The sequence below is a fragment of the Polypterus senegalus genome, chromosome 12, assembly GCF_016835505.1.
Source record: "Polypterus senegalus isolate Bchr_013 chromosome 12, ASM1683550v1, whole genome shotgun sequence".
Lineage (NCBI taxonomy): Eukaryota > Metazoa > Chordata > Cladistia > Polypteriformes > Polypteridae > Polypterus > Polypterus senegalus.
In genome coordinates, this window is record NC_053165.1 from 86,577,433 (window position 1) to 86,594,431 (window position 16,999).

General features: G+C 43.8%; 1 pseudogene; it reads left to right on the forward strand.

Annotated features, from left to right (window-relative positions):
- Positions 1–1,080: 1,080 nt before the first annotated feature.
- LOC120541827 lies at positions 1,081–1,199 on the forward strand (annotated as a pseudogene).
- Positions 1,200–16,999: the final 15,800 nt, after the last annotated feature.

The following is a 16,999-nucleotide window of genomic DNA, read 5'->3' on the forward strand; positions in this document are numbered from 1 at the left end:
AGTTTCAGGGCCAGCTTGCTTGTCATTTCTAAATAATCATTTTTCAACATTTCATTTAAATTCTTCATCTCCGCCTACTATAAGGACATTTTTCATTGAGGGACTGTGCTGTTAGATATTTGAACATTCATATTTCTTAAATGGTAAGGAGATGTGATTAAATATTTTATCTTTTCTTTATTTTTGTTTTTAAATTCATTACTTTGAATTCTGTTGGAGAAAGCAAAGAGAGTTTTAATACAGAGAGGAAAAACAGGCAACCCAGCTTGCTGTAAATGATGATAGTACATGGTGGGTGGCCTTAGTGGTTGGTGCCCACAATGATGACTAGTGAGAAGATGATGCCACTTCATTGCCAGATAGGAGAAGATCCCTCGCCTGCGTCGATTCGCTTCAAGTGAAACAGGAGACAGCCTGTCCTTAGGAGATTTGCTAGAGAGAAAAATCTGATGCTTCTGCACATTAATAGAATTTTTAAATCCTGATGTCAGTGGGTGGAGGCTGATGTCAACGCAACAGCATGGGGCTGGTGAAATGTTAGCAAGCATTTTTAGAAAGCGAAAAAAAAGGCATGTGTGAAAATAAACGTCTAAATCAGAGTGCGTTATTCTAAAGGGAAATGTCTACCCATCCACTTCCTCAGTCCTCTCATTCCAGGTGAATCATGGAATCACATATATACAATATACTGTATACGTAGATACTAGCTGTGTAGGCCCATGCTGTAAAAAGTCCAGGCTACTAGAAACCATGGCAGTCCAATCAATCAATCGCATCGGTTGTGCATTAGCGGCTAAGCGAGGTTCTCTTTGCTTGGAGGTTTAACTTTACTTCATGATGTAGCCTCACATTTCGCACAGGCAGACAGACAGACACACTTCCATGTGTAGATGTTTATATATATATATATAAATATATATATATATATATATATATAAAGAGAGACAGAGAAAGAGAGAAATAGCCTACAGTAACCATCTCAGATGGGTTGAAATCTAACTAATCAATGTTGATCTCAGCATTAACGTTTGCAGTGCACAATCTATTGAAATGTATTTTGTAATTCATGTAATAATAAAAGCTTACGGCCATACCAGTGTGAAAGCGCCCGATCTTGTCTGATCTCGGAAGTTCAACATGCTGGGGCTTGGCCAGTACTTGGATGGGAGACTGCCTGGGAACCCTGAGTGCTGTAAGCTTTGGGCGGCACGGTGGCAAGGTGGGTAGCGCTGCTGCCTCACAGTTAGGAGACCCGGATTCGCTTCCTGGGTTATCAGTGTGTGGAGTTTGCATGTTCTCCCCGTGTCTGCATGGGTTTCCTCTCACAGTCCAGAGACATGCAGGTTAGGTGGCTTGGCAATCCGAAATTGTGATTGGTGTGTGTGTGTGTGCCCTGCGGTGGGCTGGCACCCTGCCGGGGTTTGTTTCCTGCCTTGGGCCCTGTGTTGGCAGGGATTGGCTCCAGCAGACCTCCGTGACCCTGTAGTTCAGATATAGCGGGTTAGATAATGGATGGATGGATGAATGTAATAATGAAATGCATTGCATTTGTCTTTCTAACAGATGACACATCATAAACATTTGTAGTATTACATTGCATTAGTACAAATGTTTGTGATGCGCTATCTGTTGGAATGACAAACGCAAAAATATATCTCTGTTATATGCTGTTTGGCATGGGAGTCATTAAAGCAGTGCTATAGTTTGTGATGTGCCGTCTGTTGTATTGCAATGCCTATATGTTGGTTAAGTGCCATTTGGTACAGGGTTTGTAAATGTAGTGTCAATATTTGTGATGCGCCATCTATTGGAATGAAAAGTACAATGCATTTTATTACTACAAAAGTTAGTGATGTGTCATCTGTTGTAATGGCAGGGACATCGCAATTGGACGAACAGACCGACAGATACACAGGTGACTTCTAAGCATGCAAATAAATAACAGAAGGATGAAAAATGCACTAGATAGATAGATAGATAGATAGATAGATAGATAGATAGATAGATAGATAGATAGATAGATAGATAGATAGACAGTAAAGGCACTATATAATAGATAGATAGATAGATAGATAGATAGATAGATAGATAGATAGATAGATAGACAGTAAAGGCACTATATAATAGATAGATAGATAGATAGATAGATAGATAGATAGATAGATAGATAGATAGATACTGTAGGTAGTGTAGTAGGCAAGATAGATAGACAGACAGACAGACAAATAGACAGATAGATAGATAGATAGATAGATAGATAGATAGATAGATAGATAGATAGATAGATAGATAGATAGATAGATAGATAGATAGATAGATAGATAGATAGATAGATAGATAGATAGATAGACAGTAAAGGCACTATATAATAGATAGATAGATAGATAGATAGATAGATAGATAGATAGACAGTAAAGGCACTATATAATAGATAGATAGATAGATAGATAGATAGATAGATAGATAGATAGATAGATAGATAGATAGATAGATAGATAGATGAATTGGGACTATAACATAGATATTAATGTAGTATAGTAGGCATTACAAGATAGATAGATAGATAGATAGATAGATAGATAGATAGATAGATAGATAGATAGATAGATAGATAGATAGATAGATAGATAGATAGATAGTATTACAGTACATTAGATATATAAATGGATATGAAAAGAACTATAACGTAGATCGCCAGTGAAAGAAGGCATGTGAAATAATGACATCTTAATCAGGAAGCGTTTAGACAGTTTTTGAATAATTCCGTACAGTAGACTTTAATGAAACAGAAGTAATCTTTATCTTGAATTTGTTTTTGATATAACGCTCTTCCACTCAGATAACGTATTGCCTGATATTTCACCCTGAATCACCTGTGAATCATAAGCCGTCCTGTCTGAAGAATCATTCGGTTCTTCTCGCTTGTCGTCTTGAGCCACTTACACCCTCCAAAGAGTTTTTGGATGAGGTATTACTGGATACACAGGACAGCCTGTATTTTGAGCAAATTACAGGTTCATATTTATTAGAATCTGCATGTACTGCTTGTCATCCAGGACATATCCAAGATGATTCATCTTTCATCTAAATTATCAAAATAACACAGTAGGGTGAAAAGAAAGAAATAAAAAGGACTGTGACATGTTGAGTTATTCACCGTTGGCACTGCCAGGGTTTCTCCTCGTACAAGTGCTACTCCGCGGTGTTAAATGACACAATTACTTCCAGTGATGGCTCAGCACGCAGTTGCATGGCGTTGTCTTTTCTGGCCGCCTTTGGTTTGATTTTTCCTAACATAGCGGCTCTTAAAATGCGACAGACGGCCGGATTTATCAAAGCGCTCTGACAAATAAATGACCGCCGAAGAGCTGCTGCCGACAGTGCTGGGATTTCAGCCCCCTCTGACCACACTGCCCATCGATTCCAAAACCCCCTTCACTGTGCTATGCAGAGGGGTCTTCGAGTGTTAGCGGTTTAAATTCCTTCTCAGAGTTTCTCTGTACGTGCTTGGGCTGTGGTCCTGCCCTGGGCTTCATATTACCTTTATGTCACCAAACAAAGATGTCGCAAGTGCAACTGGGACGGGAGGCACACATTTTATGAAAAGGTCACATTTCATTGTCCCGTCTAACAAAGTGGAGGGATACAGCTGACCACACTCCACTCAGAAGTCTGTAAATGGTTATGTTATATAGCTCCTTTTGCAATATCATAAAACACTTTACAGTGCGCTCTTACTGTAATATAACTTGCATCCCACCCACAAACCCAGATGAATTGATAACAGTGGGCAACTCAATAGGGGGGTACTTAGGGTGGGACTAAATGAATTAATCTGCACCAAAGCTTAGTTTACAAAGTAATATATCTGGTGTGGGTCGTAACATAGAGGGTTAGAGCCAGTAGCCAGTCCTAGTAGAAGTGGGAGCAAAGAAGGAACCAACCAACCAAGGGTGGGCTGCTCACACTGGAGACACACACACACACACACATAGTTGAGATGTTAAAAAAATGAAAAAAACCCCCTTTATGGAGAACATGCAAAGTCTGTCGAGACAGGATTGGTGTCAAATGCGGGACCACTCAGTATTTACAACATTAAAAGCAAACCACAAGAACTAAATATTGAGGAGGTGGCTTGGTTTAGCAAAGGGCAGCCAGCAGGTGGCGATGTGTCTGATTAAGCCGGCGGGCCATTACATGATTTCTAATCGATGAGCAGGTCAGACTTCACAATCCCGATGCCTTGAGGGTGTCAGATTATTACAACCCCAAATTCTGTGACATTTCAGCACATTTTCAAAGTTCTAAAGTTATCGCCAGCTCACTGCATCCTGACAGCCGATTAACATGCCGCCTTCTGTCTTGCATGGGAGGCAGCTAAAGGGCTCGAAAGAAGGTAATTCCATGCCAGGCCAGAGGGGGTGGCAGAGTGCGATAATCCTCTCTCTGTTATCCCTGCAGACCCAAACCACGCCTGAGTCCGACGATGTCACTTCTGCTTCCTGCCTCGATGATGTCACTTCCCCCGACCGACCTTAAAACCCCGCCCATAGACATATATAGATAGACGCCGCATTCACTGTATTGCTCAGTCGACACGATACGTCAGCGCGTCCGCCATATTGCGAGTGGCAAAAGTGCCATTTAAACTAATACAGGTAGACGTGGAAAGCGGGTGTTCTGATGAACAAACAATAACGTTTTAAACAGTATCGTTTACATACAACAGATTTTGGCGAATCGTTTACATGCAATTATTTATATCCATTTATACACTAATAATAACAATAATTCCTCCCATATAAGTAACATTTCTCAGACTGCCTTCTTCCATCTCCGAAACATTTCTAGACTTCGTCCTGTTCTTACGCAACACAGTACTGAAGTATTGATTAATGCCCGAGTCACCTCACGTATAGATTACTGTAATGCTATTCTATCTGGCATCCCACAAAAACGTATCCATCACTTACAACTTCTTGAAAATTCTGCTGCCAGGATAATAACCTGCCATTCTAAATCCACTGCACATGTCACACCGATTCTCTCTCAACTTCGCTGGCTCCCTGTTCACTACTGAATACGATACTAAACACCGCTGTGAACATTTAAAGCTCTCCACAACCTCACTGATCTCCTCCAGACTGGCACTCCTCTCGCTCACTCAGATCCTCATCTGCAGCTCGACTTTCTGTACCGCACGTCAGACTCAGTGCTATGGTAGCTCGAGCGACTCTCCTGGTGCTCCTCAACTCGGGAATTCTCTTCCTTCTCATATCCGTCAGCTCGATTCAATAACGCATTGTAAAACTGCCCTCAAAACTTATCTTTTAAGCTGGCATACCAATTGTGAATTCTGCACTGTTACTGCCAGTTATCTTTGTTTGTTTGCTAATTATTGCTGTTTGATTGATCATTCTCCTGTTTTAATTTTACTAATGTTGTTTAATTGTATTGTAAGGTGACCTTGACTGCTAAGATTATAAAACGGGATTTTCTAATGGCCAAATATAACCAAAACAATTGTTCAGCCTTACCTATGAAATGTAATCCCCCGGGATCTGGTTTGGAGCGTACAGCGGTTTGTACAATCCCAAGCAGCACATTATTCACTACTTCACTCCACAACACTGTCACTCGCAATATGGTGGCGACGTTGACGTACGATGCTGCTGGTCATGCGGCGTCTAGTGATTCCATGTCTATGACCCCGCCAGCTCCCTTCAGTTAATCGGTTCTGTTTCGGACTCAGTCTGTACACAACGGGGCATCTTATTTTTGCTCTTTTGCAGCCAAAGCTCAAGTATATGGGTGGCTGCCCCAGACCTTTTTTTGTGTGTGTCAAGGCCGTGTGAGCACGGGTCCGAACACCATCAGACAGACACCACCACTATATACTCTGTATGTTCAATTCTTCATAATAACTATTCACAGTGGCTCCAAAATCCATACTTACCCCTACTCTCTCTTCTATTTCTTTTTCCGGTTTCTTTGTGGTGGCCTGCGCCACCACCACCTACTCAAAGCATCATGATGCACCAACATTGATGGACTGAAAGCCAGAAGTCTACATGACCATCATCATCAGGTCCTTCCATGAGAACCCTAAATACAAAGAGGACTGTTTGACTTATGCTAGGTAGATTGCCCAGAGGGGACTGGGTGGTCTCTTGGTCTGGAACCCCTACAGATTTTATTTTTTTCTCCAGCCTTTGGAGTTTTTTTTTTGTTTTTTCTGTCCACCCTGGCCATCGGACCTTACTCTTATTCTATGTTAATTAATGTTGACTTATGTTTATCTTTTATTGTGTCTTCTATTTCTCTATTCATTTTGTAAAGCACTTTGAGCTACATTTTTTTGTATGAATATGTGCTATATAAATAAATGTTGATTGATTGATTGATTGACCATGCCAAAACACACGTTTATTTGCAATAATAAAGTCCGCCCACCACACAGTGCTCCAGCACCAATCACTCCCAACACGGGCCTCTCCCAATGCCCTCTTCAGACCGCCTTTCTCTCTCCTGTCACTGGAGCTTCGTCCTGCTCCAGCTCTCGTCTCTAGCTCCTCGACTGTAGGAAGGCGGCCCCTTTTATAGTCACCTGGACGTGCTCCAGGTGCTTGATGACGTTCTTCTGGCGACACTTCCTGGTGTGGCGGAAGTGCCTCATGAGTACCCGGAAGCAGTCTGGGTGTCAATGGAAGGATCTTCCCTCACCTTCTCAGGTGTGGTGGAAGTGCAGAGCTCCCAGGCTTTATGAGACTTGGGGTGCCCCCTGGCAGAAGCCACGGGCCCCCACGGGTTTGTGCTTCCTTGCTCCATCCCCTTGGTCCCTTGCTTTTCCAGGGCGGTTGCCCACTTGTGACCAGGGGGACGTACTGACTGCCTCCCCATCCTTCCAGGCATCCAGACTGTGTCTGGCCCCCAGCATCCTGTGACAGCTGATTATCTCACAGTCTGTAATTCAGAAACAAACTCAGCTCTTAGTCGTTCTGTTTTTTCATTCTGTTGTAGTACAACAAATATGAGGTATCAGGAAAGTGAACCTTTCTTCTGTTTATCTGGTCCAAAAACAACCACTTTCCATCTCTTCTTGTGGCTGCATTGTACGCATGGAACTCCGGGTGAGTGTGCATTAGAATGTCAGCTCTCGTGTACACGTGCGCCCAACCATTATGACTTAAGACAAGATCAAACCTGTTCGACTGAGTCAGGGTGGGTCGCACACCGGTCACAGTGGATGTCAATCCGGACATGGGAGCACACCGAGATGTACCCACCTGTTTAAGATGATGTAAGCAAAGTATACGAGGGGCAGTCCAAAAGTTTCCTGGAATTGCGATATAGCGGGAGAGTGAGGGAGCAGATTACGCACCGTTAGTAAAGGATTGCAAAAGGACTCAAAAAAAGAGTTGGGGAATTGTCCCAATATAATGTCCAGATAGCTTCTGCAAAATACAAAAAGCAAATTTGATCAAAATTAAAGACATTTGATACAGAGATCAGTTGTGTTGGCATTTTGTATACAAAATGGCCACCAGAATGATGTCACAATCGGCAGGCAGAAGTGACATCATCAAGATGCGACTGGGAGTGATGTCATCTGGGAGAGCCAGAAGTGACATCATCTTTTTCATCTTGGAACGGGAGCCATCTTGAATATCCGGGACTGTTGTAGGTGAGTGAAGTGATTTATTTTTCTTTGACCTGTCTGATGAAAGAAGAAGAGAAGCGTTAATACTCGGCATCACCCTTTTATCCCACCAACTTTCACTCACCTTAGAGCTTGTCGGTTGCCTCCTAAACGCATGTTTTTGACAATACACATTGTTGTGGTCTGTAGTCCAGTTACGACAGGTCTGGATTGGTTTTGGCATGTAGTATCGCTTTAATGACCGCCTGAGTTAAGATGTGCACGTGGTCATTCGGCACAATGTCGCAGTTCGAACAGCGTGCTTCAGATACACCAATTTGCACATGAACGTGATGTTAGCACGTTGTTCGAACTGCGAGATTGTGCAGAACGACTCACACACAACAATGTGTGTGTAATCTGATCTCTCACTCTCCAGCTACTTTTCTGACTGCCCCTCGTACACTATCTCATATCAGCTGTTGATGAGCAGCTTTACCCGTCGTTCCCACCAGAAGACCACACGGCATCACCTCTGCCTGTCCCACTGACATCTCACCCTGATTGAAGGAGTGCCATTGGCAGCTCAACCTGGCAAAGACGATCCTCCTTGTCATTCCAGTCATTCTGTGTATTCATCACCCCGTCTCCTTTCAGCTTGGCGTATTATCACTAATACCCACTAAGTCGGCAGGCAACCTTGGGGTTGTGAGGAATGACCAGCTGTCCTTCACTGACCCCGTCTTGTAGATTTACAACATTCATAAGAACAACACGCATCTGATAGAATAATAATAAAAAATAATAATAATACATTTAATTTGTATTGCACTTTATATTTTACCAATCTCAAAGTGCTACAGAGTCAAAAATAAGAGTCTATAAAAATACTTTAACAAAAAGTCTTTCTAAAGAGATGAGTTTTTAGGTTTCATTTAAAAACATCAGTTGACTGTGGGGCTCTCAGACTACCAGGGCACCTCAGGTGACTCAAACGGCACGATGTGCAGTCTGGTGCATGTCACTCCGCTGCCTCCCAGGAGCGGCACGTGTTAAATTCAAAGACTTTAATGTCACCATCTTCAGCTCCTGCTTGTTATGGGGACTTGTCCCCTTAAGTTTTCTCTTCCGCCATTGGAAGAACTGAAATTTGGTTATTCGAGAATTTTCTATTTTTTTTAGCTTTGAAAAACTCCTCAGCAGTCTGTTTGGCTCCTTATCTTATTGCATGGTGAAGTGCCGTCCAACGAGTCTGGTGGCATCTACCGGAACTTGAGCATAGACAGATGGAGTGAAATACACTGTACTGTATAATAGATGGATGCATGTCATCAACTGTCTGCCTCCGTCAGCCCCCCCCCACCCCTCATACTTTTAGGTCATGCCACCAAACGCCAGGTGTAATAAGGGACTAGAAAAGCCGTCTGGGATGGAGACGAGGTCTCGGCCAAATGGTCTGCTCCGGATTTCAAAAGCTGCTAATGCTATTAACCTTCTTATCTTCCTAAGTCACTGCAGCCAAAAGGCAGCCCCCCATTTTGATGAACCTTAGTGACAATGGCGTGTTACGACTCTTCAAAAAGCTTTGAAAAACCCTCAACGGGAAACAACTGCTATTAATGGGATGTGTTCCATAAATGTATTGATTAAACAATTGACAAGAAATAATGAAGCAAATTCAGCACAACATCCAAAGTGTGATAATAGGAAATAATTACTAGAAAGAGAAATTGCTTAATTAACTTCATTCTAACCCCTTAAGTACCGCAAAGCCACAACACCAATTCACTAAACGATTATCTGCATAGTAAGGACCACATTCCTGCAACCTTACAGCCAGAATGTGCTGTTTAGGAGATGTTGGAGATTCTGCTTTGAAAGAACAGCTAAGATCATTCCTGTGATGGTCCAAACGGACAACCGTCATCCAGCAGATCTGACTGAGCCCCTCCATAGGAACACCTCAGCTCACAATGACAGATATGGGGGAGCTGAGCTGCGTAAAGACTGAGATTACAGACATCCAGCATCTCCTGGAAGCTCCAAGAGTCTCTCGAAAAGGAACGTCTTCTCTGTGCCTTCCAGAAATCCCAACTTGAAGCCCCAAATATGCCCGTCAGAATCGAAGCCCTAAGGGGACACACCCCACTCAAGGCTGTACATCACAATAGAAATCACAAGAGGGACCCCACCCCCACGCAATGTGTACGGGACCCCCAACTCCTACTCAAGTGTGCCCAATGGACATGGAAACCCCAAAAGGGGCCAAACCCCCTCTGTACCACAGGTTTCTGCCAGAATTTAAACCCTAAGAGGAGACCCCACCCAAGGCTGCCCATTACACTGGAAATGACAAGAGGGATCCTTCATAAAGGGTGCCCATCTGACTGGAAAACCCAAACCAAAGGGACTCCGTACCCAGGGAGTGCAATCACGTGGAAACTCCACAGGGAGACAGAAAACCAGGGTGTAGGGGACCCACCCTACCACTCAAGTGTGACCATTGGACTGGACACCCCAAAGGGGCCTACACTCTGCCGCACCACAGGTTTCTTTCAGAATTGAAAACTAAAATAGAGACCCCACTCAAGGCCACCCATCACACTGGAAATTACAAGAGGAGACACCCCCCCCACAAGGGTGTCCATCAGACTGGAAAATCCAAGGGTGTCTCCACTCCATGGTGCCCATCACACTGGAAACCTCAAAGGGACCCCCTCTTTCACTCAAGTGTGCCCATTGGACTGGACACCCCAAAGGGGCCAACACTCCTCCGCACCACAAGTTTCTATCAGAATTGAAACCCTAAGGGGAGACCCCACTCAAGTTTACCCATCACACTGAAAGTCATAAGAGGGACCCTCCATCAAGGGTGCCCATCAGACTGGAAATTCCAAGGGGGACCTCTCCTCAATGGTGCCCATTGGACTGGAATTTCCCAAACCAAAGGGACCCCTTCCCAGGGTGTCCATGCGACTGTGAACTCCAAAGGACAACACCCGCCCCCAAACAGGGTGTAGGGGACCCACCCTCCAACTCAAGTGTACCCTTTGGACTGGACACCCCAAAGGGTCTAAAACTTCTACCCACCACAAGTTTCTGTTAGAATTGAAACCCTAAGGGGAGACCCCACTCAAGGCTGCCCATCAAACTGGAACTCAGAAGAGGGACCCTTCCTCAAAGGTGCCCATCAAACTGAAAACCCCAAACAAAATTGACCCCCCCAACCAGGTTGTCCATCTAACTGGAAACCCCTAAGAGACAAGTAGCCCATCAGACTGGAAACTGCAAGAGAACAATTGTGACTGGAAATCCTAAGAAGGAACTACCAAGGGGGACACCAGCAATTCCTAGAAATGCCCCTAAGTAAGGGACCCCCAGTCCATCGCCGTTATCCCTATGTTTTGCTCAGAAGCTTCATAATGCAGGTAATCGCCTGCCCCTCACCCAGACCTCCCTGAAAATCGTCTCTACAAAGGTGAGATGGCTGAGGGCATTTGGACAAGTCAGTTGTTGTCATTTATTATTCTCGTGGTCTCAGGACCCCTGCAGATTTTGTTTTTTTTTTTTCAGCCCTCTGGAGTTTTTTCTGTCTTCCTGGCCATCGGACCTTACTTTATTCTTTGTTACTTAGTATTGCCTAATCTTATTTTTATATTTTTCTTTTTCTTCACTTTGAGCTACATCATTTGCATGAAAATGTTCTATAGAAATAAATGCTATAGTTGTTGAAGGTTCAATCGCTTAAGCAGAACCCTCGTTGGACAGGACGGTTGGTCTTGCTTGGTTCTTTAAATTGTAAAGATTCCCTTACCCCAAGGGCTCAAATTCTACTTACTTCTGAAATACAAAAAAAGACTACAAAATCCATTTTTACTTTCAAATTAGCAATTTTATAAAGGAAGCCAGCCACATATGCTTTACATTTTCAAAACTACGGCTCAGCTTTTTTTTTGTTTCACTTTCCCCCCTTTCGCTGCTGTAACAGTTTCCTAATACTGCGGTTTTCCCGAGGTCCATATCTGAGCTCTGATGTGAGCAGGCCTGCCATTTTAACATGTCATTAAAAACGGCACATTTTCCAAACAGTGTTCATTATCACAATGAGCATCATGGAGTTCAACACGAGTAAATGCCCACAAAACCACAAAGAGCACGTGCCAGGGTCGAAAGGGAGCGGGTGAATCTGCAGGGTGAAATTAGATTCATGTGTAAAACATGGAAAAAAATCTGCTTTCCTTGAGGAACGGCTTTGTAGTCATTAATGTGTATGATTATTAATATCCCATGACATCCTGCTCCAGCGTGCCTTTGGAATGGTGGCGGGCGTAATAACACGGAAAGCCCTGGCAGACTTGGCTATACAACTGATTTCACAGGCCTTCATTTGCGGAAAATGTCAAAGTCATCAGAAAGGGAAAGAAAGCTGAGAAAGCGAATGAAGTGAGTGAACTTCAGAGTCAGGCAAGCCAGGCACATTTTGGAATGGCAGGCAACACATATCGATAAGAAGGCCCGGGCCGCCCTTCACGTGGATTTGTTTTTTGGCCGACTTTTATTGATTGTTGTTATAAGCCATGTGAAGAAGTCGATATGGCCTATGGAAATGGTTGACTTTTTTTCCATATAATTGAGCAGAAGTTCTTCGTGCGAACAGTGCCTACAGAGAACGGTGATAGACTTGAATCGAAACTACAAGGAGAACGTGCCTCCTCGATCATTCATTTAACAATAATATCAACAGATATATAACCCTGGAGAGTTGGAGACCTGCTCTAGAGAGGAGAGGAATGGAGGTCATGTGGGACCACCAAGACAGAATACATGTGTGTAAGTAAGTGGGAGGTCAGTGGAATGGTGAGGATACAGGGAGGTGGGTGAGTTTAAATACTTCGAATCAACAGTACAGAGTAACGGGGATTGTGGAAGAGAAGTGAAGAAGAGAGTGCAGACAGGGTGGAATGGGTAGAGAAGAGTGTCAGGAGTGAGTTGTGACAGACGGGTATCAGCAAGAGTGAAAGGGAAGGTCTACAGGACAGTAGCGAGACCAGCTATGTTATATGGGCAGGAGACGGTGGCACCAGAGACAGAGCTGGAGGTGGCAGAGTTAAAGATGTTAAGATTTGCATTGGGCATGATGAGGATGGACAGGATTAGAAATGAGGACATTAGAGGGTCAGTACAGGTTGGACGGTTTGGAGACAGAGTCAGAGAGGCGAGACTGTGTTGGTTTGAACATGTGCAGAGGAGAGATGCTAAGTATAATGAGAGAAGGGTGCTAAGGATAGAGCTGCCAGGCAAGAGGAACACAGGAAAGTCTAAGAGAAGGTTTATGGATGTGCTGAGAGAGGACATGCAGGTGACAGATGTAACAGAATAAGATATAGAGGACAGGAAGAGATGGAGGAAGATGATCCGCTGTGGCAACCCCTAACAGGAGCAGCCAAAATAAGAAGATAATCAGTAGATGTAACGGTCTACTGGCGAGAAAGTAAGTCCACCCTCGGTCTTTCCTTTAGCGGAAATGACATTTCCCAGAACTGCCCACCGGGTCTCTGACATGGACTTGGAGAAATTTCTGTCCATTCCTGCATGCCAGATTCCTTCAGAGGCATCATGGGGCGTATACTGCCCCACTTCAAATTAGGGGTCTCGCTTTTTGAGCCGTCCCTTGGTGGATATGCTTATGTGCATTCGGATCATCAAGTCCATTTCAGCATCAGCTTTCGAGCAGATGGCCTCACCTTCCTCATCAAGCACTCTTTGATAGGATGTAGAATTCAGAGCTGACTTGATGAGTGCATGCAGAGCAGGACCCGAGGTAGCAATGCCACCCCAATCCAGAGCCTTTCCATCACCAGACTTCACAGTTGCTATGAGGTTCTTCTCCTGAGATGCTGCCGAACAGGTCTACTGTTACTGTCACTTTATCTTGGATTCATCATCCTCAGAGCACTCTGTTCCAGAAGTCCTAGATCACGGGTCCCCAACTCCAGTCCCGAAGGGCCACAGTGGCTTCTGGTTTTCATTCTAACCCTTCTCTTAATTAGTGATCTGTGTTTTGCTGCTTCTTCACTTCATTTAAATGATTTGCTATTTAAGACTTGGGTGTTTTAAGTCGGTCTTAGAGGGCCGCAGTAGCTACAGGTAATTGGTCCAACCCTTTTCTTAATTAGTGACCTGTTTTTGCTGTTAATTGGCTTCTTTTTAATTCATTATAATTGAATTGCTCTTGAAGACTCTGACCCTCATAACTTTTTCTTTTTCCTTAATTAGCAGCCAAACAATAATGAGAAACCAAATGAGCCAAAACAGGACCAGCAAACTGTGACCACCCTACAATATCTGAAAATAAAGAAAGAAGGTCTCAGAAATGCTGATCTGCTCAGGACCCCAAAACATTTTAACCAAAGGAAATCTACAACTGTTTCCTCCCACAGTCCAAAGACATGCAGGTTAGGTGCTTTGGTGATCCTACATTGTCCCTAGTGTGTGCTTGGTGTGTGTGGGCCCTGCGGTGGACTGGCACCCTCGCCGGGGTTTATTTCCTGCCTTGCGCTCTTTGTTAGCTGGGATTGGCTCTAGCAGACCCCCGTGACCCTGTAGTTAGGATATAGCGGGTTGGATGATGGATGGATGTGTGGAAAATCAACAACTTTGGACGTGTCTGCTGTTGCACAATGAGAGCAGCAAGAAGCCACGGAATTAAAGAAACGAGTTTAATTAACGACAAGACTCTGCGCCTAATTAAGCAGTTGGTTGGAGTTTGTGGCCCTGTCTTCTGTTGACTCGCTCACTTCACATTTCATTGCAGTTTGGGAGCCATTTAAGGAAAGAAAGGAATTCAGGGCAACAAATCTTAAAAAACAAGTCAATTAAAAGGAATGGAAAAGGACTTAATTAGCAACTAAAACTGGTCGCCAGTTAAGAAATGAGTTAGAATGAAAACCTGAAGCCATTGTTGGAGTTTTAGACCACCAGCCTAGACGTTCAATTGCTCGTGGTAGTGCTGCTCTGATGTTCATGTTGGACAACATTGGCGTCTTCCTGGCACACCTCACGTGCAGGTCAAACTCGTGCAATCTCAGGTCACACACTTTGACGGCAACTTTTGGAGGAGTTACCTGCAGATCCTGTGATTAAATTCTGGGCTTCTTGAAGACTAATTTTGGTATCAAATGGTCAGCTCTTGGAGTGAACTTGCTGGGCTGGCCGGTTTTGAACAAATTAGCAGTCGTTTGAAATCTACACCATTTGTGGATGATTTTCCCTTAGAGCAGAATGATTGATTTTAAACAATGTGGCAATCTTTTTAAATCCCTTGCAAGACTGCTAGGCATCCACAATGTTCTCTTTCAGGGCCTCTTTTGATCTTGGCGTGATGACACCACACACGTCAATGGCAAAGTGAAGCACCAGACCCTCGATGTCTGTCAGGTCCACCTGCCTACCTCTTAAGTAGGTTCTAATCATTGGCACCTCATCTGAAACACCACATTCTAATCTGATGGACCAGAAGTGGTGATCAGTGAGGGGTGCACTTACCTTTTCACAGTACTCATTTAGATTGTGTTAATGAATACACCATGCCACTTGCAAGTGTCATTTGTTCAAGCATGTCATCTTTCTCTGTTTGCATGAAGATCTACTATTCAAATCTGCTAAAAATCATCAACCATTCCCATGGGGTGCACTTACTTTTTCACATGACTTCATTACTGCACATTGAACGTGAGTCGGGGGGGAACAAAAGGCTAAGAATAAGGAGACGCGTGTGCAGTAAAGCCGTGTGCTTACCCACCGGCTTCAGCTCAGCTGGGTGTCTGTCAACCCATCTGCCCAGCGGAGTGAATTTGCATATTAAATGTGTTTATGCTAATGAGGTGAGGTACTCGGCGGAGGACTCGTGAAGGTGACTCCGCATGCACTTGGGCACGAAAAAGCACAGAAAAGGACAAGGGCCATTGCTGAGGAACTGGCGTCACTAGGGGCCTCACCAGGGTTGCTCTACAGACCCTCTTTGTAATCCGTTATTTAATATGCGAGGCCCTGGCAGTGGCTACTGGCATTACAAGCAATTGCCGCCGGCTGAGGGGGGAGCACACGCTGAAATGGGGGAAGGCCACGATAGTGCCCCCTAGTGACAAGGCTTAGGCACTGAAACATTTCAGGTTATTAAATATAAAAATCAAAGGAGTAGAAAAGCTTTAATGGACATTATGACTTAACATTGTTAACAATTCTCATACAAAAGTATTGACTATATGCTATCCTGTATTGAATGAACAAAATAAAAAGAGCAACATTGTAAAAGGTAAATGTCAAAACCCTAAAATGAGGTGTATGCTAAGTAAAAGTTTGAAAATGTGTTTAGCTTGGGTATCCATGACAGAAACACTGAAAGAAACACTCAGCAGCTGATTTAAAACTGGACACCTAAATTAAAGTGCTGTCAACGCATTTGAAAACGTTAACTTAACGTGCACCTCAGTTTAGTGAATGAGCTAACCAATAAGCTAAAAATGTGCTGCCCGATCACAAATCACGCAACAAAAAGACGCAACCTTTCATCAGAGAGAAAGACGGATGGACAGACAGACAGACAGACACACACACAGATAGGCCGCCCACTACGTGACAGACAAACACACAGACAAACACACAGACAGACAGGCAGCCAGACAAGTTACTACATGGCAGACAGACAGAGAGATAAGGCACGATATGACACACAGACAGACAGGCCACTACATGGCAGATAGACAGACAAGCCACAACAGGCTTCCAGACACACAGACAGATAGACAGACAGACAAGGCACGATATGACACACATACAGACAGACACATAGACAGCTAGACAGGCCACTACATGGCAGACAGACAGACAGACATACAAGCCACTACCTGGCTGACAGACAGACAGACAGACAGACATCACTATTCCACACTTAAAACACTTCATCAACTCAGTCATAAGTGTCACAACAGCCCTGTACGCTTGTGCTCTAAAGGATACAACATGGCTCACCTCAGGTGTTTTGCACCCCAATGGGATCAGTGAGATATCAGGCATAATCTCTCCTTAACAACAGAGTGCTTTCTTTAACAGATCATTTTTAAGAAAGGATGGTAGAAATTTCTGTGCCATTTATCACGCTCCCTTCCTGTACTCATTTATGTACCATCGTCTCTTCACTAAGGAATGCCATCAGAGCCTTATTCGCGTGTGACGCTGCTGGCACAATTTTGCAGCCAGAAATCTTTACTATTAAAGTTAAACAAAGTTCAACTGAAATCATAGGGTCAAAGAACAGTTTTTAATCCATTCATTCTTGTAATTTTAGTGGTAGTAACC